The sequence below is a fragment of the Bombina bombina genome, chromosome 1, assembly GCF_027579735.1.
Source record: "Bombina bombina isolate aBomBom1 chromosome 1, aBomBom1.pri, whole genome shotgun sequence".
NCBI lineage: Eukaryota > Metazoa > Chordata > Amphibia > Anura > Bombinatoridae > Bombina > Bombina bombina.
Window position 1 is genome coordinate 834,843,821 of NC_069499.1, and position 26,248 is coordinate 834,870,068.

Here is a 26,248-nt window from a genome sequence, read left to right on the forward strand (position 1 = left end):
CCCCTCAATTTGGAGTCTAAAAAGAAAACCTATGCGGAGGTGGCCAGAGAAAACAGGCCATCCCCACAAACTTTAACTCTACCCCTCCCCTAACATGGGCTGAGGCGCAGAGAGACTATACCCAAAATGGGGGACATACTCAGGTAAATAATTACTCCCAAAGAGAATACCCACAAAATAATTGGTATCCCCACAAGGGTAGATACAATAAATGGTGAAGATATTCTCAGGGTAACCAGACACCCCAAGTAAATAGTGCTCCCCAAAATACTAATGCTAAACAAGTTGAACCCCAGGGGCAACCACGCCAAGATAGAAACAGTGGCCCTTATTCTGAGGGGAATCCCTATTATGGGGCATCAAGAGATAGGCCCAGGGGTAGAGGTAACTTGTACGATCAAGTAGATCAGCTTTATACCCAGTTAAATCGGTTGAGCAAACAATTTGCTAATATGAGTCAACCTTTTACTGCTCAGCCACCGAACAATCCATTTTTAAGGGTACAGCCAGTGGCCAGCAGTAGGCCACAGGCACACTCATAAATACTGCAGTATCACCTGAAAGGGAGGGTAGAGATATACAAAATAAAATGATAAATGTCAAAAATGATACTAATCATGTTATCTCCCCACAGACCAGAAACGGACGATTTAGCTGTGATGACAAACAACCTCAGCCGGGAAAAATTAACAAATCTGTTCCTTTGCAGCATTCTCTAAACCTTATTTCCACAGATGCAGTACACAAGAACCCAGTCGACCCTGTCATAGAGGAGACCAGTAAGAGTGAAGTCTCTTCTGCATCAGGTAACACAGCGGATTCAGGTAACACGTGGCGAAGCCCACAAGTGTGTAATCAAGCCAATTTTATGTGTGAATTGGTAGAAACTGTAGGGAGATATTATGTATTAGCTGAGCTGCAAGATTCAGTCTCCAACCCTATCATGGGATTAATTGACACTGGGTCTCAGGCAACTATTTTATCTCACGGAAACTGCACACAGCTAAATGAGCTAACACCCCACAAACCTAAAATAAAAGAATTTGATTGTTCACTAATAGGTGTTGGGGGCGACTCTCTAAAAGTCTACGGTACAGCCTGGTTAAAATTTAAACTGGGGAACAGGATCATAAGACACCCTGTCATTATAGTGGATCTGCCAACTGATCGTTTAATTATTGGTAGTGATCTCCTGAAGCAATTCAGCACCATAATTGATTGCATAAATAATGTAATTTGGTCACAAGTTAAAAGGCCTATTAATTATGAGAAATCTGATATATCTCGCCCCCGACATAACTGTCACGTGGTGGAAGAGAAACCAGATGCTGTGGAGATTCATTTCAGGAATAACTCTGTACCTGAAATCACTATCCTACAGATAGATGATCAGACTCCTTTAAGTGGCTCTGATGGTAATACTTTTAAAATTTCACCTGGAAAGATAGCGAATATTTCCTTAGACGGCGATGTATTAACCATATCTCTCCACAAGGGGGATCATAAAATCCCTAAGGGCGGAGGCCACACTCAATACCTCACAGAAATTGAGAGAGTTAAAGAGGATCTATTAATCCCTATACAAGTGCATGACCTTGGTAAAACCAAGTATGCTAAATTGAACTTAAAACAGGAAGCTAGCTATATAAGCGAAGGCTTATTAGCACAGATAGCTGAACCTAAAGGGATTAAATATCTTTCTCCCCAAGACCACTGTGTCCACAGCCTGGATGACAGGTTTGAAAGCTATAACATCACAGCTAAGTGCTTATTATCTGTCTCTATATGTAATAAGTCAGTGAAGCACCTGTTTTAAATACTCCCAATAATCAAATATACATTGCAATGATATCTTTCATAGATATGCCATACAAATAGATTTGATTAACTCTTGCCTCTGGAGCAGGTTAAAGGGGGACCCTGAAGTATTTCAGGATGAAAATGCAGCCCTGAAATCAAACCAGCAATTGCCATATGCTGTAAATATGCAGGTGCTAATGATATTATAATTCCTTCCGGGGCTGATACATTTCTTTTACCCTTACAGGTAAAAAGAGGTCAGAAATTAAAAACTTCTGAAACACTAATTTGCCTCTCCCATAGAATACAAAATCTGGGTATAACAATGGCCTATACTCCTATGATAAATATTGGAACTATTCCAATACAAGTTATTGTACATAACATGACCCCACAGGATATAACCTTATCCAAGGGAACTACCATAGGATATGCGCTGGAATCAAGTTATTACACTTTTGGATTCCAGAATAATATAATTGGGCTAATACCTGAAGGATACTTAACTGAAGAACAATTAATAGAACAATCCTTTGCATCTATGCCAGAGGGTCTATATACTATTCAGTCTATTTATCCCTTCAGCTCAGAGGAAGGCATCTGTAAAATTGAAGAAACCTCTCTAGTATTTGATCAGCCGATCAAACAGCAGGATTACCCCAATACCCAGAGTCATGGGGGCAATGTAAATTATAATCAAGGGGATCTCACCTCTAATTGGAAAAGATCATTTATAGAGTAGGGCCCCAACTATACTCAGGGCTGAAGGTTAAATAAAAGCACATATAAGTAAAACATATATAAACTCAGTTATAATTTATTTTATCTAAAATAAAATAAAAATACTGAAATTCCCAAATAATGAATTCTTATTTCAAACCTCTGTATATACAAAATATTTATTGAAGCATGATATGTGTCACCTAAAAAATTAAAAATCAATCCTAAACAAATAATCCTAAACAAATAATTTATCTAATAACAATAGTTGTGGCCACAAATTTATATTTATATGATAAAATCGAGTGATATTTATTTCCAAACTCTGATCCTTTATAGGCAGTAAGAGGACTCTTATAAATGTCCTGATTAGCTCACAGTTTGCAATTCTCCTTTTGGAATTTTCTTAAGGATACTATGTTCTCAATGTTAGTATTAGTGTTGTTAAATAGTTTCAGTTGAGTATATACACACCGGGTAGCGTCACTTTAGCCGTTAGGTTTTCACAGTCAGTTTTAGATCACAGAACCAATCAGCTATTGGTATTTGGACAACTCCCTTATTTGAATTTCCAATGCCGGTTAGAAACTTTGCAGAGTTATGGCAATTGTAACAATAATTCTCAGTATTTGTGTAAGAAATTAAGTGTTCTCCTTTGTATCCAAACAGTCTCTTTCTACTATTCACTTTCTAACCGCTTTAACTTTTAAAAGAGAAAACGCTCTTACCTCGTCTGTGTCTCCTATTTCTCTTAGGCGGCTTCTTAATTCAAGCCTTACCTGGACACTTTTGAGCGATTCTCTGCAGTTATTGGGTATCGTGGAAAGCTGAATAAGTAAATTGTAGTCCTGACAGCTGCAGCTTGTCTTTTCGATATGCTCCTAGTTCAATTTCTTCCGATGTTGTAATAGTCAATTCAAAGAGCAGAGTTGTAATCCTTCCTTCACTTCTACGTGTTTCAGCATCCCATAGATGGCTTTATCAAGATGAAAGGAAGTTGGCTCTGATCCATCTTTTATTTCCGCTCATTAAAGGGATAGGTTTCCTGGTTCTTAAAGGGATAATCGTTTCTGAAACAATTGCATTCGTTGTATTTTGAATGCATGTATTCTCTTACTGCCATATTTTATTTTAAGAGTATAATACCCTCCAAGTTACTATAAAAAACTTAATAATCTAAGTATTCATTATTAAAAATATACAATAAAATAGAAGTTATAATTACTAAAAATAATAATTCAAAAGTTTCATACAATAAATAAAAAATTCCATACAATCAAATAAGAAAGAACTCATTGGTATCTGAGCTAGATAGTAGATTTGTAATTATATTATAAGATAAATTCTATGTCATATTTACATTATAGAGGAATCATAGGGCGGTATATTATTAAAATTGTACTTAAAATCAATTCATTCTAATTCGTTATAAATTATCTAAAAATACTTTATTGCACTAGATTTCAGCACTATTACACTATTTAGCAAATATTTCAACAAATACTATACATAAAATTCTATATCATATATTCCTTATAGAAGAGTCATAGGGTGGTTTATTTTCAAATGTATTTAAAAATAATTCAATTTAAAAATAATTCATTCATATTATTTATAAGTTATCTAAAATTGCTTCATCACACTGTTATAAAAATTGATTATTCAAACTATAAAATTATTGTAATATCTAAAATATCTAAAACATTTTATTATCTCCGTTAGTTAAAACATCTAAAATATCTAAAATATCTAAAACCTCCCGATTATCTAAAAATATATCTATCTATGATTATATTCATCAAATAAATGGGTTTAAATCCAATTCAGCATTTAGACCATTTGGGGTTAGGGTATTAAAATTAAAGATCAATTCAGCTTCAGTGAGGAGGAGGGTATTAGTTATATCACCCCCTCTATGTAAATTTACTTTTTTTAGGCCCCAATATTTTAACCCTTTAGTACTCTGATTATGACATTCCTTAAAGTGTTTGGATAGCAAGTGATCCTCAAAACCCCATTCAATGTTAAGTAGGTGTTGTCTTATCCTGTCCCTTAATGGGCGACTAGTTTGACCTATATATTGTTTTTCGCATGGACATTGGATTATGTACACCATATTGTTGTCAGTGCATCTTAGAATCTCTTTAATATTAAATTTAAAATTGGAGTGGCTAGCTTGTACACTCTTAGTTTTCTTGCTAAACTTACAGGCCTTACAGCTCAAACAAGGGAAAAAACCTTCTAGTTTTTGACCTGTTAGAGTAATATCCCTCTTATTCCCTTTCTTCTGGCAAAATTCACTTGGGGACAGTAAGTTTTTTAAAGATTTCGCTTTTTTATATATTATTTGTGGTTTTTCGCTAATTTGGTCACAGAGTAAAGGATCTTTCTTAACCAAGTACCAGTGCTTATTTAAAATTTTCTTAATTAACTTATGGTCAGAGCTAAAACTAGTGATAAAAGCTGTGTCTTTAATGGAGATTTCTTGACCCTTATTCCTATTGGACTTAGTTTTGGGTTTTAAGAGTTGTTTCCTATCTTTTTGTTCTACCTCTAACATTGCTGTTTCTATATTTATTTCGTCATATCCTCGTTCAATAAATTTTTCTTTCAAAACTTTAGCTTGTTCTTTGTATATTGCTATATCTGTGCAGTTTTTCCTTAGTCGCAGGAATTGGCCCTTAGGGATATTCATTTTCCATAAATCCAGATGACAACTTTGGAAGTGGATATAGTTATTAGCATCCACTTCCTTGAAAAAAGTTTTTGTTAATATTTGGTTTTGTTCTATATAAATATGGATGTCTAAAAAATTAATTTTGTTGTTACTTAATTCATATGTGAAAGTTAAACCCCATGTGTTTTTATTTAAATCTTGTATAAATAAATCAAGAAGTTCTTCGCCTCCTTTCCATATAATAAAAATGTCATCTATGTATCTTTTAAACATGATTAAATTATTGTTCCAATGTGATTGCAAGATATTCTCCAGTTCAAAAAGGCCCATAAAAATATTCGCATAACTTGGTGCGAACTTAGTACCCATTGCTGTGCCTTTTGTTTGGATAAAAAATTCCCCATTAAAATTAAAATAATTATTATTTAAGATAAAATCAATACATTGTAATATAAAATCCGCCTGTGCTGTTGGAATATCCTCATCATTATGTAGAAAATGTTTAACTGCTCCTAAACCTAAACTATGAATTATGTTTGTGTAGAAGGAGTTTACGTCGCAAGTTGCGAGGATATATTCCTCCTTCCACACTATTTCACCTAATAAATTTAGGAAATGTGTTGAATCTTTAATATGAGAGGGTAATGTAACTACATATTTTTGCAGGAAACTATCTACATATGCTGACATATTAGAGGTTAGTGAGTTTATACCCGATACTATCGGCCTACCTGGTGGATCTGAAAGTGACTTGTGAATTTTTGGCAAATAATAAAAGATTGGAGTTTTTGGATATAAATTATTTAAAAAACTAAATTCCTTATCATTAAGTATTTTTTCTTTTTTTGCAAATTGTAATATCATTTCTAATTTTCTCATTTGATTATTCACCGGGTTAGATTTCAATCTTTTATACGTGCTTGTATCATTAAGTAGTCTGTAGGCCTCTTTCACATAGTCTTCTGTATTTAAAATTACTAACCCTCCACCCTTATCCGCTGGCTTCAATATAATATCTGGGTTGTTTTTCAAATCTCTTATTGTGTCATTTTCCTTCTTTGTTATATTTGGGTACTTATTCTTTTTTAATGTGCATTTTTGGAGATCTTCTTTTGGACTTCTCAAATATTTCGAGGTATTTTCCCTTATCTTGTGTTGGGTAATAGGTAGATTTAGGTCTTAGTGTAGTATGGGTGTATTGTGTGCCAAATTGTGAGTCAGATAAGGCTGTATATTCGATTGGATTTTTTAGATAATGCCTTTTTAATGTCAATTTCCTTATATATTGGTTGATATTTATCATAGTTTCGAATTTATTTAGCCTTCTTGTTGGAGCAAAGGATAGACCCATACGTAACACCTTTTCTTGTTCTTTATTAAGTGTAAGATTGCTCAAATTAAAAATTCCAGTAGGTGTTAGTTTCTTTTCCTTTATCTTACTCTCTTGTTCCCTTGTCTTTCTCCTCCCTCTCCCTCTTCTTCCTCTAACCTCTAACCTCTAGATTGGAAGAAGCCTATGAAATAGGACAGCTTGAAATCTTTCCAGGATTTCAGCAAATAGTCGAAGAGCAAATATCCTTAGCTAATGGCTGTTCCAGTGATGATGAACGCCAACTGCTGCGAGAACTCCTGATGGAGTACAAGGATATTTTTGCTAGGGATTCTTATGACTGTGGGACTACAGACTTGCACATTGCAAGAATACAAACAGATCCCAATGCACCACCTGTCTTTGTTAAACAATACAGACTTCCTTTGGCCTCATATAATTCTCTTGCAGAAATCATAAGGAACTTGGAAGAAAGGGGTATTATCCAACAGGTGCACAGCTCTTATAACAATCCTATTCTAGGTGTTCTTAAGCCAAATGGACAATGGAGTTTGTGTGCTGACTTAAGACAGCTAAACAAACGAGTGTACATGTCTGGCGGGCCTGTGCCATATATTGAACAGTGCCTAGCACAAATGCAGGGATCCAAAATATTTACTGCCATTTATTGCGCGCAGGGATATTGGACCATCAAGGTACATGAGGAGGACCAGTATAAGCTGGCATTCTCATTCAAAAAGGTTCAGTATGCATTTCTGAGAGTCCCATTTGGATACATAAATTCTAGACATAAATTTTCTGTATTCATGCATAAGGCTATGCCTGATGCACTGGAAAGGGGGACCTTATCTTATGTTGATGATGTTTTAATCAAAAGCACAGACTTTGAAAAACACATCGCAGAGCTTAAACACGTCCTCAGCCAACTTAAAAGGATAGATGTCAAATTATCCCTACAAAAAGCTCAATGGTGCCGCAATCGTGTAAACTTCTTGGGACATGAAGTTACTTCTGAAGGGCTAAATTCTCAGAAGAAAAAGGTGGAAGCTATAGTAAATTCTAAAAACCCAACTAACTTAAAGGAACTGAGATCATTCCTGGGTATGACGAATTATTCTCGCAAATTCATTAATAATTATGCAGAATTAGCTAAACCACTACTACTTCTTCTAAAGAAGGATGTGAAATGGCACTGGAGTGAGTCTCAAGAGACAGCCATCAAGGAGCTTAAGAGAAAACTCACTCAAGCACCTTGCTTAGCATACCCTGAAGGTGGTAAACCTTTCTTCTTAGAGACAGGTTGCACAGATATAAGCATGAGTGCTGTTTTATGCTAAAGGCATGATAATTTTGTGAGCAAAACTCTATCCCCAGTAGAAATAAAATTTAGCGATTGTGAAAAAGCTCTCTTATCTACTGTATGGGCTCTACAAAATTTCCGCAGCTATATACAGGGCAAGAAAATTATTGTAGAAACGGCTCACCAGCCTTTGCTATATTTACAAAGTGAGAGAATAAGAGATGGGAATTTGTCTAATAGCCGCATAACAGCCAGCATAACAGCGTGGACTCTACATGCAGAATAAAAAGTATCCAGTCACACAGGGGCTTGCTGAGCTCCACGACTGTACTGCTAAAGATCCTGGGGAAGAATTATCAGAAGATGATTTCCTGGAGGAACAATTGCTTTCCCAATATAAAATGTACAATGAGGACCATTGTCAAACATTACCTTGGGTATATGTTGATGGTTGTTCTTACCATGCCACTATTGATAATGAGTGCAGATTAGTTGATGGCATTGGTATAACTTGGTGTCGTAAGTGAGCTCGTCTCAGGTGCAGTAATAAAGAGTTCCAGACCAGATAGGTTAGAAGCAAGTTGTTAGAAAAATGCAGATACGTAGCTTATTAGGTTATAAGTGAATTGCTGGAAAATACAGAAGTAATATATCTGCAGTTTCAGAGAAGAGTTCAGTAAAAGAAAAGGAAAAGTTTGGTTAAACATATAAAATAATGAAAATAGAATAATCAGCTCATAACATTCCCCCCAAATGGCAAAGTGCCGCAATCACAAAAAGTAAATGCGACTCATGGCGGTTTGACAATCACAATGCTATTAGTACATGGGTGCTTGCGTCCAAGATGGTTCACAGGACTACAAGAGGGTAAGCAAAAACAAGGTAGGAGTGAAGCTATAAGGTAGTAGACTATTCCGCTATTCCCGGACGCTAAGCGCCGTCGGGTGGAGTAGACAACTACCTAAACATTCATATATATATATATGTGTGTGCTGTGTGACATGACATAGTGCAGAAACATCCCCTCCCAGATTTATTAACAACAATTAACAATCCCCATCATTCTTGCAGAGTTGATGGCCAATAGTGGGTTGTCAGGCAGTATCATGGCATGTTTGGGAGGTGAAGGAATTCTGCACCTGTGAAGGAAATATAGAGAGTGTAAGTATATGGTAATGCAATAGGAAAGCAAAATTAAAACAACATAGAAAGATAGGAGTGATAGAAACCACCAGGGAGGGAAAAAGGAGTGGGGTATGGGTATACAGGATACGACCGGGTTGGCCATCAAGGTAGATGATGGTCCATGGTCTGTCCCTGGCCAGTTTCCCAATGTAGGAAAGTTCTAGACGATCCTAGGGACGTAGTGCATCCTGCATAGGGATAAGACAGGGAAATTTAGGGCACAGCTGGTGGTTAGGCAATAACATTGTAAGATCACGAGGTCAGAAGAGACATAGAGCAGGAGAGAAGTAGGTGAACTCAGAAGGAATCAGGGTCAAGAGAGATCTCAACATGGTGGGGAGATTCAAAACAGATAGAGGGAAACAAGTATTTGGGAGAAGAATGAGACAAAGAGAAAACACTCTTGCATGTAGAAATTAAACCAGGTACACATGGTATACAGCAACACATCAGGATAAGGCATACTATAATAACAATGCCATATAGAAAAGGGAGCTTAACCATCCCAAATTAGGTAGCCAATCAAAGAGATGGTCAAAAATACCTCCAAGGCCAAATTTGTTATCAATCACATCTTGGACATCATGGGAAAGGGACCTAATAACTTTGAGATGGTGACTCAAATTAAGTGATTGATCAATAACATAGGTACAACATTCTTTGTTCACAAGACTACACCCCCCCCTTGGTAAGCCAGGGAGTAATCAAGGGTCATCCTATTCTGCAATGCTAGCTGTCTAAGCTGCTTCAACTCTTGGGCCACACTCTGAACAACTCCTGCACTCTCATTCACGAAAGTCTGTAGAATCACAGACAACATGATAATGTCCTGATGATTCAGGTAGACACCAACGGCCGGGAGGATTGCTCGACCAGTTGAATCTCCAGCATACTGTTGGACAAGGGGTAGCAGAGAACTTCCAGATTCATGTTTATTGCGAATTGGGCCCAAGGGCAGCATGGGAACAACACGGATGGCTAGGGTTACCACACCCAGGAAGCAGATGGCTTTATAGTTACCAGGGAGGACTGACACCGCTATCTGTCCACATATCCAATACAACCCAGGGGGTGGTCTGTTAAGGAAAGATTGTACAAGGGATGGGGAAACAAAAGTACATTTGGGCCCTGGAGGAAACAAAAAAAAATGCAGTGAGATTATGATTCACAGTCAGGATCATTCCAGAGGAATTTACCAGCCGGAAATGCGTGCCATTACTGGAAATTACATACTCACATAGGGAGACACCCAACCACACCGTACCTTGGCCAATTTCCCTGCAGATAGTACCATATGAGGTGCCTCCCAAGGAGATAAAATTGCCTGATTGGTTGAACAATGGTGTACCTGGAGGAATAAAAGTAGACACATCAAAGGTAAACAAATCAACATTATTATCCATGAGAGGAATACACCCCTGATAATGAGTAGGAATGTGAGCACAAATGTAGCAGTTGCCCTCAGTGTGATTGGCTAAAGTTTGGAGTAGGACAACATGTTAGTTTAGTTCCTATTCACCTAAGGGAACGTTCTCTGAGGACAATTGGGCATTAGGTAAATTATCATTATGGGGAAAAGAATAATGGGGGTAAAAAGGGGTTGTGGCAAAGGTAGTTATATGGGAACACCAAGCAAGGAGGGGTAACTTGTGTTTCTCAGCTACCCACTCCATAATTTTCAAACCACATTCAGTAGTGGGGGCTATGCAAATAGACTAGATAACAAAACCCTTAAGACTTTTATTGCGAACTTTGAGTATAATTACTTGTTGGGGCAGCTAGTAGTGGGAGGGAAACTGCCACAGATACAAGGTTACCAGAACAGGAGTATTTAGTAAAAGGGTTAGAAGAAACACACTGACCAGGAAACACATATTGGAAAATAGAGTAAGAGAGCATGGTCAAAAGTGTGAAACAAAACAAAGGAGACATTATTGAGGAATGTTACTCAAGATATAAACAGAGGAGTGAGACAATGAAAATATGAGTAAGGAAGACAAATCTTTCAGTTTCACTCATTCAGTTAGTGAGATTTCACTATTTCTGGTTAGTTGGAGATTCAAACCAGCAAGGGTCTGAATTAACCACTCGTTGTCAGGGGTCTTGGTTACCCCTTCTTCAGAGGCCTTGGTTGCCCCAGCTTCTTATTTCTTTGCTCCATTGCAGGATGCTTCTTTTTCTGGGCTGTATCTTATACACATGGAGTAGTGGATCCAAGAGTCGACCTTGGCAACTTTAATAGTTGTTGGAGTAGTCAGCAAAACCAGTAAGGACCTTTCCAGAGAGGCTGCAGTGACTTATTTTGATAGGTCTTGACTAAAATGGAGTCACCTGACTGGAAGGGCTGTGCAGTCACATCCAATGGCAAAGACTGAGAGAGAGACATGTCTGTGGAGAGAAAGTCTGCAGTTGCAAAAGATAAGCAGTTAGTTGTACATCACCCACTGCAAGGTCAGGCAGGTGTAAGGTGTTGGCACTATATAAAGGAGGTGGCCTACCAAACAACAGTTCATATAGTGAGAGCTTGAGGGTCCCCCTATGGTTTGTGTGAGTCCTATACAGTGCTAGGGGCAAAGCATCTACCCATTTAAGGCTTGCTTGAGAACACATTTTAGCAATAGTCTGTTTTAGGGTCTGGTTCTTTCTTTCCACTTGGCCTGAGCTTTCCTGGATGCCAAGGGGTATGGAGATGCCAAGTAAAGCCTAAGGCTAATGTCAGTTGCTGAATAATATTACTTGTGAATGTGTTCTTCTGTTAGATTCAATTACTCTGGGGAGGCCAAACCTCGGTATGAGTTCTTTTAGCATTCACTTGGCAACTTCTTGGGCACAGTTCTAGTAGGAAAGGCCTCCACAAGTAAATATTTGAAACCCCTACAAAGAGGCATGTCAAGAAAGTCAATTTGTATACGTTCAAAAGGTTGAAATGCCCATAAGCGTCTGCCTGGCGGGCCTTTAGGTTCTCCCCTTGGATTGAATTGAGCATGTCTTACAATTCAATACAACTCATTTTGCAGCTTGATGGATACCGGGGGGGGGGGGGGGGACAAACCACTGTCTGTTAAGGGTTTCAGCAAGTTGTGTGGTACCTCAGTGTGTTTGGTTATGCAGAAAGGATAGCATATGAGAGAGATGTGGTTGAGGTAGAGCAGGGCATCCATCTGGAGTGGACCAGATACCAAAAGAGTCACAGGTAAGACCAAGAATAGTACAGAGGTGAACAGTTTGTTCAGGAAGAAAAGTGTAAAGAGAACACAATGTAGTGTCAAGAGGGTGAGGTTTGTGAATGGGGGTGAGAGAAGGATAAATGGCAGAGAAGCTGCATGCTAAGCAATTCGATTAGCATAACTATTACAAAGTGAAATGGGTTTCTGTGAGTGGGTGTGTGCTTTGCAATGCATGACAGAGATGGAAGTGGGTAAATGGATTGAGTCAAGGAGTGCAAAAATTTGTGGTGCATTGGCAATTTGGGTACCAGCAGAGGTTAGAAAACCCCTTAATTTCCATAATTGACCAGTGGCATGTACAATATTTACTATCAGTGTAAATGTTTACTGACCTGTCCTTTGAGAGTTGACAAGCACGGGTGAGTGCATGTAGCTCAGCCGCTTGGGCACTGTAGTGAGATGGGAGGGGCTCAGCCTCTATAACATAATCTGTCATGACTACAGCAGAAACATTCACCATCCTCAAACTTCCATCACAGAACAGTGTCCAATCCATGGCCAGGTAGAGGCACATCAGAGAGGTCATCCCTTGGTTTGGGGGAAAAGAGAGATACAGATAAACAGTCATGTTGTGGGGTACCATCAGGCAGAGGTAACAAAGTTGCTGGGTTGAGAGAGGTACGTCGGAGGATAGTGATATTAGAAGGTACAAGGAGCAATGTCTCATACCTAGTGAGACGCTGGTTTGAGAAATGTGTATTTTTCTGATTGAGTAAGAGGTGTACTGCGTGTGGCACATAAATGTGTAAAGGATGTCCCTGTACATTCTCCTTTCCTCTATTTTGGCATTTGAAATAGCTGATTTAGTCTGCGGTATACCCACCTATAGTAAAAGTTTTATACTGGAGTCTCAGCTATCAATAAGTAAACAAGCCAACATAAGAAACCACACTCACAATGGGGTGCAGAATAGTTAAAGGGACAGTTTACCTAAATTAAAAATATTTGTAATTGAAACTGCTGACATAGTTAAATATACTAAATATACTAGTGCTGAGCATACAATAAACTTTATTTTCTTTCTCTGTAAATATTTTTTTGAAATCTCAGATTTTATATCAGTTTGCCTGTACCCCTTTAATTTTTTTTCCTGCGGCCACCCTGGTTTCCCTGCCTTCAGTGCATAGCACATGCTCCACCCCCTGACTCCGTGTTGAGCAGTGAGCAGTTTTTTTCTCAGAGCTTGAATACAATCAGGTCAGTGATATCTCTCAGTTTGCAACTTATTTGAAGAGAAAAAAAAATGTTTGCAACATGCAATACCACTCCTGTCTTAGAATTGCTGGAAAATACAGAAGTAATATATCTGCAGTTTCAGAGAAGAGTTCAGTAAAAGAAAAGGAAAAGTTTGGTTAAACATATAAAATAATGAAAATAGAATAATCAGCTCATAATATTGGGCAAATGGATTCCCAAATATATATACAGGTTTCAACATTGGACCAAGATCCAGTCAAGTTGCAGAACTCACGGATGTTCTAAAAACCATCAAAATGACTATTGAACAGGGTATTCGTGAATTTGTGATCATAACTGACTCAAATTATGTGTGTGAGAGTTTTGTTGAATACCTACCAACTTGGAAAAGAAATGGCATGCAGAAAAGCAACAACAAACCAGTCAAGCATTGCAAGTTGTTCTGCAAAATTGATAATCTGGTGATATCAAATGATTTAACCATACACTTGAAAAAGACCAAGAGTCATTCCAGAATTCAAGGTCCTGATAAGGAAGGCAATGATCTTGCGGATTCATTAGCCAAACAAGGAGTCATAACTGGAGAACTCCTTAATATCGACCACTTAATGGGTGCAATTTAGGTAGAAGCCATTACCAGAAACCAGGCTAAACAACAGAGTGAGCCTAACTTGGTACAATGGAGTCAGGATTCTCCTAGTGAAGACCTGATCACTAGTCAAAAAGAAGACCCCATTGTAGGCATCTTCTATAAACACATAGAAGATCCTGAAAGCAACCCCATCTCAAAAGATGATTGTATTGGCAAAGACGATCTTAGAATCTTAATGAAGTCCAGATCACAATTCAAATTACAGGATGGTTTGTTAATTAGAACCTCCAAAACTGTCATCCAGCAATGGGTAGTACCCACCAAGTTCAGAGTTCTAATGCTTCAACATGCCCATGATGCTCCCACATCTGGTCATGGTGGTGCCAAACAAACGTATGAAATATTGCGTGATTATGCCTTTTGTCCACACATGTTGAAAGATGTTCAAACTTATTTTCAAGGTTGTTTAATCTGTCCACAGTTCCAACCCACTGCGCCAACGCATAGAGCGCCATTGAAGAAAAGGGGGATGGTAATGCCATGGTCAGATATACAAATTGATTTTTTCGGTCCAGTAACTAGGTCATCAAGAGGTAACAAATACATGTTAACAGTGACATGCCTATTCACTAAATGGGTAGAGTGCATCAGTGCGCATAACAATAGTGCTGAAACATGCGCAGCATTGCTCATCAACCACGTGTTTTCCAGATTTGGTTTGCCCCAAAGAATCAAATCAGATCGGGGAACCCACTTCACTAGCGAAGTGATGACCAAAATGTGGAAAATACTAGGGGTTAAAAGAAAGCTCCATATTGTATATAGAGCTGCCTCAAGTCGTGGTGTAGAGCATTACAACCAGTCCATTGTGAAAATCCTCAAAAAGTTTGTGAGTGAAACGGGTAAAGACTGGGATGTAAAACTACCTCTAGTCCTAATGGCATTAAGAGCAACTCCAAGTAGTGCTACCAAGATGTCACCTTTTGAACTGATGACTGGTAGAAGAATGGCCCTACCTCAACATCTACTGTACCATACATAAGACCAAAACTTGAAAGACGCTGCTAATACACATCAATATGTGGAGAACCTAAGAAAGCACCTGCAAGATACCTTCGCATTTGCTCAAAGGAACTTAAAGAAAGCCACAACTGCCACTAAAACCTATTATGATCTAAAGACGTCCAAAAAGGAATATGAAATAAATGATAAAGTTTATCTTTATAACTTTGGAAGAGATCAGGTTAATGAGAAGAAATTTCTTCCATCATGGAAAGGTCCTTTTGTCATTACTGACAAAATATCTCCAGAAGGCCTTTGGCTGTTAAAAATGAAATTTCCATGGGCCAATCCGATAAGACCTCCCAGGTATCCAATGAGAAGGGATAAGCTAGAAGGGCCAATCCGAGACAAGCTTCCATTGTGCGTTTCCAATTTCACCAATTATGGTACTTAATAAAAAAGGGGTGGGGTGATATCAGATGATTTAACCCCAAGCATAGAGAGAGAAAGGGGCTAACTCTGGCTAACTCTTGCTAACTTGGGCTAACTTTGGCTAAATTTTGGCTGGTAAACTGTTTTGCTGAAACCCTGGACTGATAACTGCTGCAGTTATAATAAGCAAATAGCTACTTTTATTCTCCGCATGCAAAATACTCCAATTTTGGTATTCTGAGGTGAAATTGGACCTGTTGAGAAATATTGGAAATTGGATAATGATTTGTTTATTTTTGGTAAAGTATAAAAGGTTGCTAATTACAGGTAAATATCTAAAACAAAATATATGCATAGTCACTGCAGTTAAATTACAACTGATAGATTTAAAGAGCATATTTATATTTTAGAATTATATTCATAGTCCTGAATAGTTTTAAGCTTTCCTTTTGTATGCTAAATATTTAAAACAAACATCCATTGTTGCTGTAGGTAGCAGACTTAAAGGAATAAATTGTATTTTAAAACTAGTATCTCATAGCCTGTGTATTGTTAAACAAATCCTAAATGCTAAGTTGTTTATCTGGCAAATATATATATATATATTAAAATTGGTCTTAATTGTAAGTAACTAAGGCCTAGATTTAGAGTTTGGCATTAGCCGTCAAAAGCAGTGTTAAGGGCTCCTGAAGCTGCTTTTGGCCGCCCGCTGGTATTTAGAGTCAGCCAGGTAAAGGTGTACCGCTCACTTTCAAACCGCGACTTTTCCATACCGCAGATCTTCTTACGTCAATTGCATATCCTATCTTTTTAATGGGATCTGCCTAACGCTGGTATTTAGAGTCTTTGCTGAAGTGAGCGGTACAGCTTCTACCGACAAGATTCCTACCGCCTAGGAAAAGGCTGTAGTTAAGATCTTTATGGGCTTACGCCGGTATATAAAGCTCTTAACTACAGTGCTCTAAAGTACACTAAGTAAAAGTAAAAAGTAAAGTACACTAAGTACCCCCCACATCGCTGCCACTATAATAAACTTTTTTAACCCCTAATCTGCCAACCGCACATTGCCGCCACCTACATTATCCCTATGAACCCCTAATCTGCTGCCCCTAACATCGCCAACACCTACATAATATTTGTTAACCCCTAATCTGCCCCCCCCACGTCGCCGCCACCTAACTACAAGTATTAACCCCTAATCTGCAGACCGGACCTCGCAGCTATGCTAATAAAGTTATTAACCCCTAAAGCTAAGTCTAACCCTAACACCCCCCTAAGTTAAATATAAATTAAATTTAACAAAATAAATTAACTCTTATTAAATAAATGAATCCTATTTAAAGCTAAATACTTACCTGTAAAATAAACCCTAATATAGCTACAATATAACTCATAGTTACATTGTAGCTATTTTAGGATTTATATTTATTTTACAGGCAACTTTGTAATTATTTTAACCAGGTACAATAGCTATTAAATAGTTAATAACTATTTAATAGCTACCTAGTTAAAATAATTACAAAATTACCTGTAAAATAAATCCTAACCTAAGTTACAATTAAACCTAACACTACACTATCAATACATTAATTAAATAAATTACATACAATTAAATAAACTAAACTAAATTACAACCCCCCCCCCCCCCCACTAAATTACAAAAAATAAAAAAAGATTACAAGAATTTTAGGCTAATTACACCTACTCTAAGCCCCCTAATAAAATATGAAAGCCCCCCAAAATAATAAAGGTCCCTACCCTATTCTAAATTAAAAAGTAATCAGCTCTTTTACCTGTAAAAAAACATACAATACCCCCCAACATTACAACCCACTACCCATATACCCCTATTCTAACCCACCCAAACCCCCCTTAAAAAAAAACTAACACTAACCCCCTGAAGATCCACCCTACCTTTAGCCGTGTTCACCCAGCCAGGCACCAATCCAATCCGTCCAGAAGTCTTCATCGGATGAGGCAGAAGAGGACATCCGGACTGGCAGACATCTTCATCCAGACGGCGTCTTCTATCTTCATCTGGAGCGGGGCGGAGCCATCTTCTTCCCAGCCGACGCGGATCCATCCTCTTCAACCGACGCCTACTCACCGAATGAAGGTTCCTTTAAATTCAATCAGCCAATCAGATTCAAGTTCAATCCGATTGGATCCAATCAGCCAATCAGATTGAGCTTGCATTCTATTGGCTGTTCCGATCAGCCAATAGAATGCGAGCTCAATCTGATTGGCTGATTGGATGATTTGCTGAGGGACGCCATCTTGGATGACGTTATTTAAAGGAACCTTCATTCGGCGAGTAGGCGTCATTTGAAAAGGATGGATCCGCGTCGGCTGGGAAGAAGATAGACTTAGCTTTAGGGGTTAATAACTTTATTAGAGTAGCGGCGAGGTCCGGTCGGCAGATTAGGGGTTAATACTTGTAGTTAGGTGGCAGCGACGTTGGGGGGGCAGATTAGGAGTTAATAATTATAATGTAGGTGTCGGCGATGTTGGGGGCAGCAGATTAGGGGTTCATAGGGATAATGTAGGTGGCGGCGGTGTCCGGAGCGGCTGATTAGGGGTTAATAGTGTCATGCAGGTGTCAGCGATAGCGGGGTCGGCAGATTAGCGGTTATTAAGTGTAAGGTATGGGGTGTTTAGACTCGGGGTTCATGTTAGGGTGTTAGGTGCAGACTTAGAAAGTGTTTCCCCATAGGAAACAATGGGGCTGCGTTGGGAGCTTAACGCTGCTTTTTTGCTTTTTGCTTTTTAACGGTGTTTTTCTGCCCAAACTGCCCCATTGTTTCCTATGAGGGAATCGTGCACAAACAGGTTTTAGCCAGCTTACCGCTACCGTAAGCAACGCTGGTATTGAGGGTTGAAGTGGCAGTAAATTTGCTTAACACTCCCTTTTTGGAGCCTAACGCAGCCCTTCAGAGAACTCTAAATACCAGCGTTATTTACAGGGAGCGGTAAGAAAAAAAGGAGCGTTAGAGCCGCGGGTTTTTACCGACAAAACTCTAAATCTAGGCGTAAGAATTTATTTCATCTTAGATAAAATTGGCGTTTAAACTAACTGTTTACATATAGAATATATATATAACTTATGGTGTTTCAATTAGAGTGTATATTGTCTTATTGTTTAACTAAACACTGTTGAAATTGTACCAGTCTGAATGTTAGTAGCTAATATCTTGGAATCTCATTGTGTTAATTGAATGAAATCCAATTGGGAATAAGGCTAGTTCTAAAGGTAAATTTTATGAGATTTGCATAGCATATTTTAATAGTTTTAAACGTGTATAGTATTGATTCATATTCTTGTTCCTACAAATATATTTTAATGTGCCTATAAATATTAACTGATAAAAAGAACTTAGGAATTTATATTAATTTTATTGTCTTGGTATATGCATTTTTATTGGGGGTCAATGGGTCTGCGTTACTGAGCTTTACACTGTGTTAGGCTTTTTTTCAGCCGGCTCTCCCCATTGATGTCTACAGTATGGGGAAATCGTGCACAAGCACGTACAACCAGCTCACCGCTGACTTAAGCAGTGCTGGTATTGAAGTGCGGTATGGAGCACAATTTTGCTCTATGCTCACTTCTTGCCTTTTAACGCCGGGTCTGTAAAAACCTGTAATACCAGCGCTGTAGGTAAGTGAGCAGTGACAATAACGTGCAAGCTAGTACCGCACACCTCATAACGCAAAACTCGTAATCTGGCTGATTGTTTTTAAGAAGGTTCCTAATATTAAAGACAGATTTGACAAGAAGCTATGAAAACTTGTTTAAATAAAGACATAAAGGGATTTTTTTTATAAATGTGGTATATGTCTAGGGTGTAAATCATTCCATAATACATACATTTTAATATTGCTCTGATAAAAAAAAATATTTTTATGTCACCCAATTGCTAAAATGCTACTCTAAAAATGTAAACTGTAATATTAGGGTTACAGTATGTGGGTTGTACCGCAAGAGTTCTGAAAAATAGACTAGCTGAACATGTTAACTTAAAAAAAAGGGTTTTCTAAAACATTCAGTATTCCATCATTTTAAAATGTCATTATTCAGATCACAATTTTATCACTCAATTTTTAGCCATTAGAAAGGTTCAGAATCACTGTACATGTAAGCAACATGTTAAGGAAATCGGAGAATAAATGGATATACTTTTAGGGTGCTATGGTCCCTTGAGGACTAAATAGGGACTTTGAACTATATTCATTTCTTATAATTAATTTTATCCTTAATAATTGTTTTATATAAAAAAATCCCTTTTTATAAAATCCTTTATAAGCCCTAGTTAGTTGAATTAAGTATATGAGAAAAATATAGACAAACATATCTCTATATAAAAAATATATGGGTTTTCAAATACAGCTGTTTTGATAGGGCCGATTTATCATCGGTCTGTCAGCATTTATCATTGCACAAGCAGTTCTTGTAAACTGCTTGTGCTATGCTGCCCCCTGCAGATTCGCTAGCCGCTAGCATGAGGTGTCAATCAGCCCAATTGCATGAGATTGGGTGGATTGATGTCCGCAATCTTAAATCCGCTGCTTAACTGGTCCGCCTGCTCTGAAGGCTCACGCCTGCTCTGAAGGCTCGCACAGAAACAGGGGCATCAACCCTTGATAAATCGGCCCCATAGTGTTGGAAAAAATATTTTAAATGAGATCTAGAGGTAGCTTTAACAAAGGTCGAGCTGACATGATTTCTGTAGCCTGTTCACTGGCCGCTAGCAGGGGCCGTCAAATTATTCCAGACAAGTTAAGGAGCAGCGTTCTTATTACCGCTGCTTCTTAACTTCCATTTCAGATGGACCTGAAATGAATGGGCTCCGAAGCAGCATCCGCTGCTTAATAAATGGAGCCCCTAGGGGGTTCGATTCCCAGAAAGAAAATTATTTTAGTATTTTTTTAATTTCCAAATGCCAATATGTGTATGAAGCAGAGCATCTTGGACATGCCATAAATAGCAGTGCGCATACACTTATGTGACTCCAAATAATTATTTATCACATTGTATAAGCTTACAAGCTGTTGCTGTTTTAGCCTATACATGTCATAAATCTTAGCATCACTGAGTGAATTCAAGGTGAGTCTCATCCTGTCCAACCATGGTGTGTGCACCCTGGCCAGAGGCCTCTTGATCACACGCTCCCTGCACCTCTGGGCAAGATGCCTTGCATCGTGTTGAGACAAATCTCTTCAAGTTGGCTACATCAGTATCTATTTTTGCAAAGCAAAATAGCACTTATATGCAATGGTAATGAAACACGCAAAGGTCATCTGATATACACAGGTGGTCAGCTGGGACATATTGACTATGAGCTATGTGATATTTATAGTCCAATTTGTACTGATTAGTGAACATTTTCATCTGTAATAGCTTGAAAGATGAGAAGAACGATTGGTGAAGTAGAGCTTTACTCTCTGACGAACTTTTGTAATACAAGTGCAAATTTGTGATCCCCATAGACAATATATGGAGCACTAATGTGATTGCTTTGGCTCTTCATGCAGTGATAATAGGGCACCACTTGTAATCTAGGCCAATTACTTTTTATAATATACACACAACATCATACTATTCAAAATGTCTGCCTACTTAGATTATATAAGGGTTACCCACGTCATTTAAAATGCAGTTATGACTTGTCTTTATATTTTCCAGCTTTGACGGTTTCAACGCCTCTGGTTCAGTTACCAGTTGATGAATTACATGCCTTATTCTGCATTCACTATGTTTTTCGAAAGCTCAGAAAAGTGTCTCAGGATCTTCAGCAACTTCAAAGACAGGAGTTGAAAGACAAAAGCCAATATGACAAATATCTTGCACAGCTACAAACCTTGCTACACACTCTGGAAAAGTCTGTCCCTGCAATACCCCAACAATGGTGATTTTATAATGTTAAAGTGACATATTATAAAATTGCATGATTATATCTATATAGTTCTTTTGATTATAATTATTTTTTTTAAATAGTAAAATATAAATTGGCAGAAAAGATAGGCCACATTGTTCTATTTATATAAGATATCTTTAGAGTTGAAAAATCCTGTTTTATCTATTTATACAATAAATGGTTAAGCAGGGCCAGCACTTCAGTGACTGAGTCAGTTACTGTGAGTCTCAGAACTGCTCCTGCCCTACGTATCTGAGCTTTTGTTTAACATGTTTGATTTAAAATATCTTTATCCTGACAAGGCAGCGCATGCTGGGTAGTGGTATTTCACCCCTGCTAAATCAATGGGTGCATCCACTGTATGAAGCTGCCTCTCTGTCGTTGTCAGAATCAGATTGTGGGTGGAGTGCAGATATGTCAGCAGAGCAGGTTTGTGTGAACCTACCATGTATGCTGCAATATGCTGGGGAAATTATCTATCTATTCAAGGGAGGGGGGGTTCTAGCACCCAGAATCAGAGGAAGACTGGTGTTACCTAGTGTTTTATCAACTTTTGTTTTAAATTTACATTAAATATGGCTTTACCCATGTGCGCTGTAGTGTTCACTGTACAGTGCGTGCAGGCTTTTAGAATGTTGATGAGGCCAATGAGTGAGAAGCTGCATAGAAGCTTAACGTGAAGGAGTCAGTGAGACAGCAGAGCAGGAGCGTAGTTGCCAACTGACCTAGGCTGTGTGGCCACTAAGAGCAGGCTAAGCAGTGTATTACAGCCTTTTATGACAGGTAAGCATTAAAGTAGTTAAACGATATTGCTCAATGTCTTAAAACCATGCAGGTTACTGAAATGTACCAAAATAGAGCACTTTGGTTGTTTAAACTGCACGCAATGTGACTTGTCATGTAATTTCATAACATTTGTAACTGTGGGTCTTCTGCTGTTTAAACATTAAAGGGACAGTCTACACCAGAATTTTTATTGTTTTAAAAGATATATAATCCCTTTATTACCCATTTCCCAGTTTTGCATAACCAACACAGTTATAATAATATACTTTTAACCTCTGTGATTATCTTGTATCGAAGCCTCTGCAAACCTTTTTTCAGTTCTTTTGACAGACTTGCAGTCTAGCCAATCAGTGCCTGCTCCCAGATTACTTCACGTGCACGAGCACAGTGTTATCTATATGAAATATGTGAACTAACACCCTCTAGTGGTGAAAAACTGTTAAAATGCAATCTGAAAGAGGTGGGCTTCAAGATCTAAGAAATTAGCATATGAACCTCCTAGGTTAAGCTTTCAACTAAGAATACCAAGAGAACAAAGCAAAATTGGTGATAAAAGTAAATTGGAAAATTGTTTAAAATTACATGCTCTATCTGAATCATGAAAGTTTATTTTGGCCTAGACTGTCCCTTAAGGGGTATATTTATTATAGTGTGAGCGGACATGATACAATGTAGCATATCATGTCCGCTGCACATCAATAAATTCCGACAGCATACGTTGTCAGCATTTATCATTGCACCAGCAGTTCTTGTGGCCAGTGAGCCATTAGCAGGTGATGTCAATCAACTCGATCGTATTTGATCGGGTTGATTTCTGTCCACTGCCTCAGAGCAGGCAGACAAGTTATGGAGCAGAGGTTTTTAGAAACAAGGGGCATCAAGCTCCATACGGAGCTTGATAAATCGTCCCCTAAATATTTAACTCACGTGTTTGAATTGTCACTCTGAAGGTACGCTACGTGTTATCAAGGAGACACTCACAGCTTGTACACAACAGGTAGCTCCTGGTGCTGTAATACTAAAATATCACTGTCCTAGCTAAATGAGCTGTAATTCTGCAATGTATTACTCAGTCCATAGGAAGAAAGAGAAAAGTAATGCAGAATATTTTAGCATCAGATTTTTTTTTCATTGTGTTACAATATTTGCTTATTGATTAACTGTAGCTAAACGAGATTCCAAAATGAATAATCTTCAATTGCGTCTTGACGATCTTGAAGAGCGTTCAAGACGCAATAACATTAGAATTGTCGGTCTCCCCGAATCTGCTGAGTTCGATGATTTGTTAAAATTTACTTCATGTGTCTTGCCTCAGGTTCTTGGTTTCCCACAGTCTGCGTTACCAATTACCATTGAGAGAGCTCATAGAATTGGCCCTAAGAAATCTCACTCTGAAGGCCCGGGTAGGAACAGAATGTGTATTTTCAAAGTATTACATTTCCAGGATAAAATTGAGATAATGAAACTGTTTACAAAAAGAGATTCACTTATATTTGGAAATAGTAAAATTCTGTTATTCCAGGATTTCTCAACTGAAACCTCTTTGAAGAGAAAGACAATGGCACCCTACTGTACCCAACTTATTAATAAAAGGAATAAGTGCTAGGATGGTTTATCCAGCTAAAATTATAGTTGAGCACAGTGGGTCTTGGCTGGTCTTCTCAGAGGCCAATGAGGTAAAATAATTCCTGGAAGATAAGTCAGATACTTGGCATATTTGTATATTATTTTTCTTATCAGAAAGCAAACAGAATGTTTTTCATAATTGATGTATACTGTCCCCTATGGGGTATTAAATTGTTTATTATTAGAGCTACATTTATCACTTTTATGTTGAAATATGTTGTTAAGAATGTTTTTTCCCTCTTTAATGAGATAGGGGTGTCTCCTCTTCCCCCATGGTCTGTGGGTTGATTAGATAAGTTTTTAGTATATGGATTTAAAAATTCTATCTTGGAACATAGGAGGGGTTTCTTCTCCTATGAAGCATAAAATGATTATAAAATGATTGGCTAAAGCTAAACCAGACATTTCATTTCTGCAGGAGACTCATTTTAAAGAGCAGGAAGCCATTAAACTTAAGACAAAATGGGTAGGCGAGGTAATCACCTCGTCAGCTAGAAGGAGGAAATATGGTGTAGCTATATTGATTAATAAATCTCTTGATTATAAGATCCTACAGGTGGAGACGGATTCTACTTTGAGGCTTATTATATTACATATTCTTATAAATAATACTAAATGTATTCTCTGTAATATTTACGGGCCAAATAAATGTAGTAACGAGTTCTGGGAGAATATTAAGGTTAAACTTTTTCCTTATATTAAAGAGAACATGATACTCGGTGAGATTTCAACATGACGCTATGCCCAGAACTGGACAGATTCTCACATAAAAATATTCCAGAGAACAAGAGAAGTTCAAAATATTTTTCTAGACTCTGTCAAAAATTACAGGTTATTGATATCTGGCACAGGTTAAATCCTGACACGCAATGCTTCACGAGTGAATCCAAAGCTCATAGAACATTCTCCCGGATAGATTTATTTCTAATTTCTGAATCATTGTCGATTTGTAAAATTGAGGTAGGAATTGGGGAGATCTTGATCTCGGACCACTCGATTATTTCCTTAGCTTTTTATTTCCAGGATAGGTTTAAACCAAAAGCTCCCATGTTTTTTTTATCCTCGACATTTATATAATAATCCTAGGTTTGTAATTATGGATAAAACAAAAATGGAAGGATTATTGTACGCACAATATTTCATATCTTCACAAAATAGAAATCTTTTGGGAGGCGTCAAAATCAGTTTTACGTGGGGATATTAAGGCTTATCTTGATGGTCAAAATAAGAAAAAATGGGCCCATGATATACAATTAACTAATCAAGTTAAAAATGCTTTTAAAAAATATCATAGTGCCCGTTCAATTCTTAGTTGGAATAAATACATTGATCTGAGGAAGAAAATAGATGCATTCCTATTGCAACAACATCAAGAAGAAGAGACTAAAATTAACTTATATTTTAGGAGTTTCATGGCAGTTCAGCCAAAAATCTTGCCAGACTGGTGTTATTCGTTATACCGATACAGAACTGATATGTGGAGTCTTCTTTAAATATTATCATCAATTATATGCATAAGGTGAGTTTAATTGCCTTAGCCAAGAGAAGTTTTTGTCTCAGACTATCCTACCTAGGATACAGCAAGAGGAGCTAGAATTTCTCAATGCCCCTATCACAGTAGAAGAAATCAGCAAAGCAATAGATCTATCTAGACTTAATAAAGCAGCTGGCCCTGATGGTTTCCAGCCGAATTGTATAAAAGCTTGGCTGAAAAAGTAATTCCAGTGCTAGAAAAACTGTTCAATAGCTATTATATATCTGACAAATCAATATCTACAATGTTTTCTGCTGCTAACATTTCTTTAATTTTAAAAAAAGGTAAGAATCCTGAAGATCCACCTTCGTATAGGCCCATTTCGGTACTCAATGCTGATTATAAAATTTTAGCCTCTATTATAGCTCGGCGATTAGTTTATTGTCTAGACAAACTCATCCATCCTGATCAGGCTGGGTTTATGATAGCGCGGAGCTCTTCCAAAAATATTCGGAAATTAATTACTCTGGTTGATTATATTTGGAATTGTGACCAATTTAAAGATAGGAGTGATCTTAAAGATGTAGCTGTTCTTACCTTAGATGCTGTCAAAGCTTTTGACAGCATTCCTTGGATGCACCTTTTTACAATGCTTGCGAAATTTGGCTTTTTGAATAATTTTGTTCAGTTTATTAAAAAAATCTATCGGAATCCGGTGTCATTTCTTCTTGTTAACTGTACCTTGTCTCCTAAAATAATTCTACAGAGGGGAACAAAACAGGATTGCCCCCTTTCACCTCTCCTGTTTAATATTGCTCTTGAGCCCCTGGCAGCAATGTTGAGAGAGGTTTTGCCAGGGATCCCAGTCAGTATTCAAAGTCTAAAAATATTACTTTACGCAGATGATATTTTAATATTTTTGAATAATACTTTTGATACAATTCCTAAGGTAATATACGTGCTAAATGAATTTAGCTTCTTTGCGGGT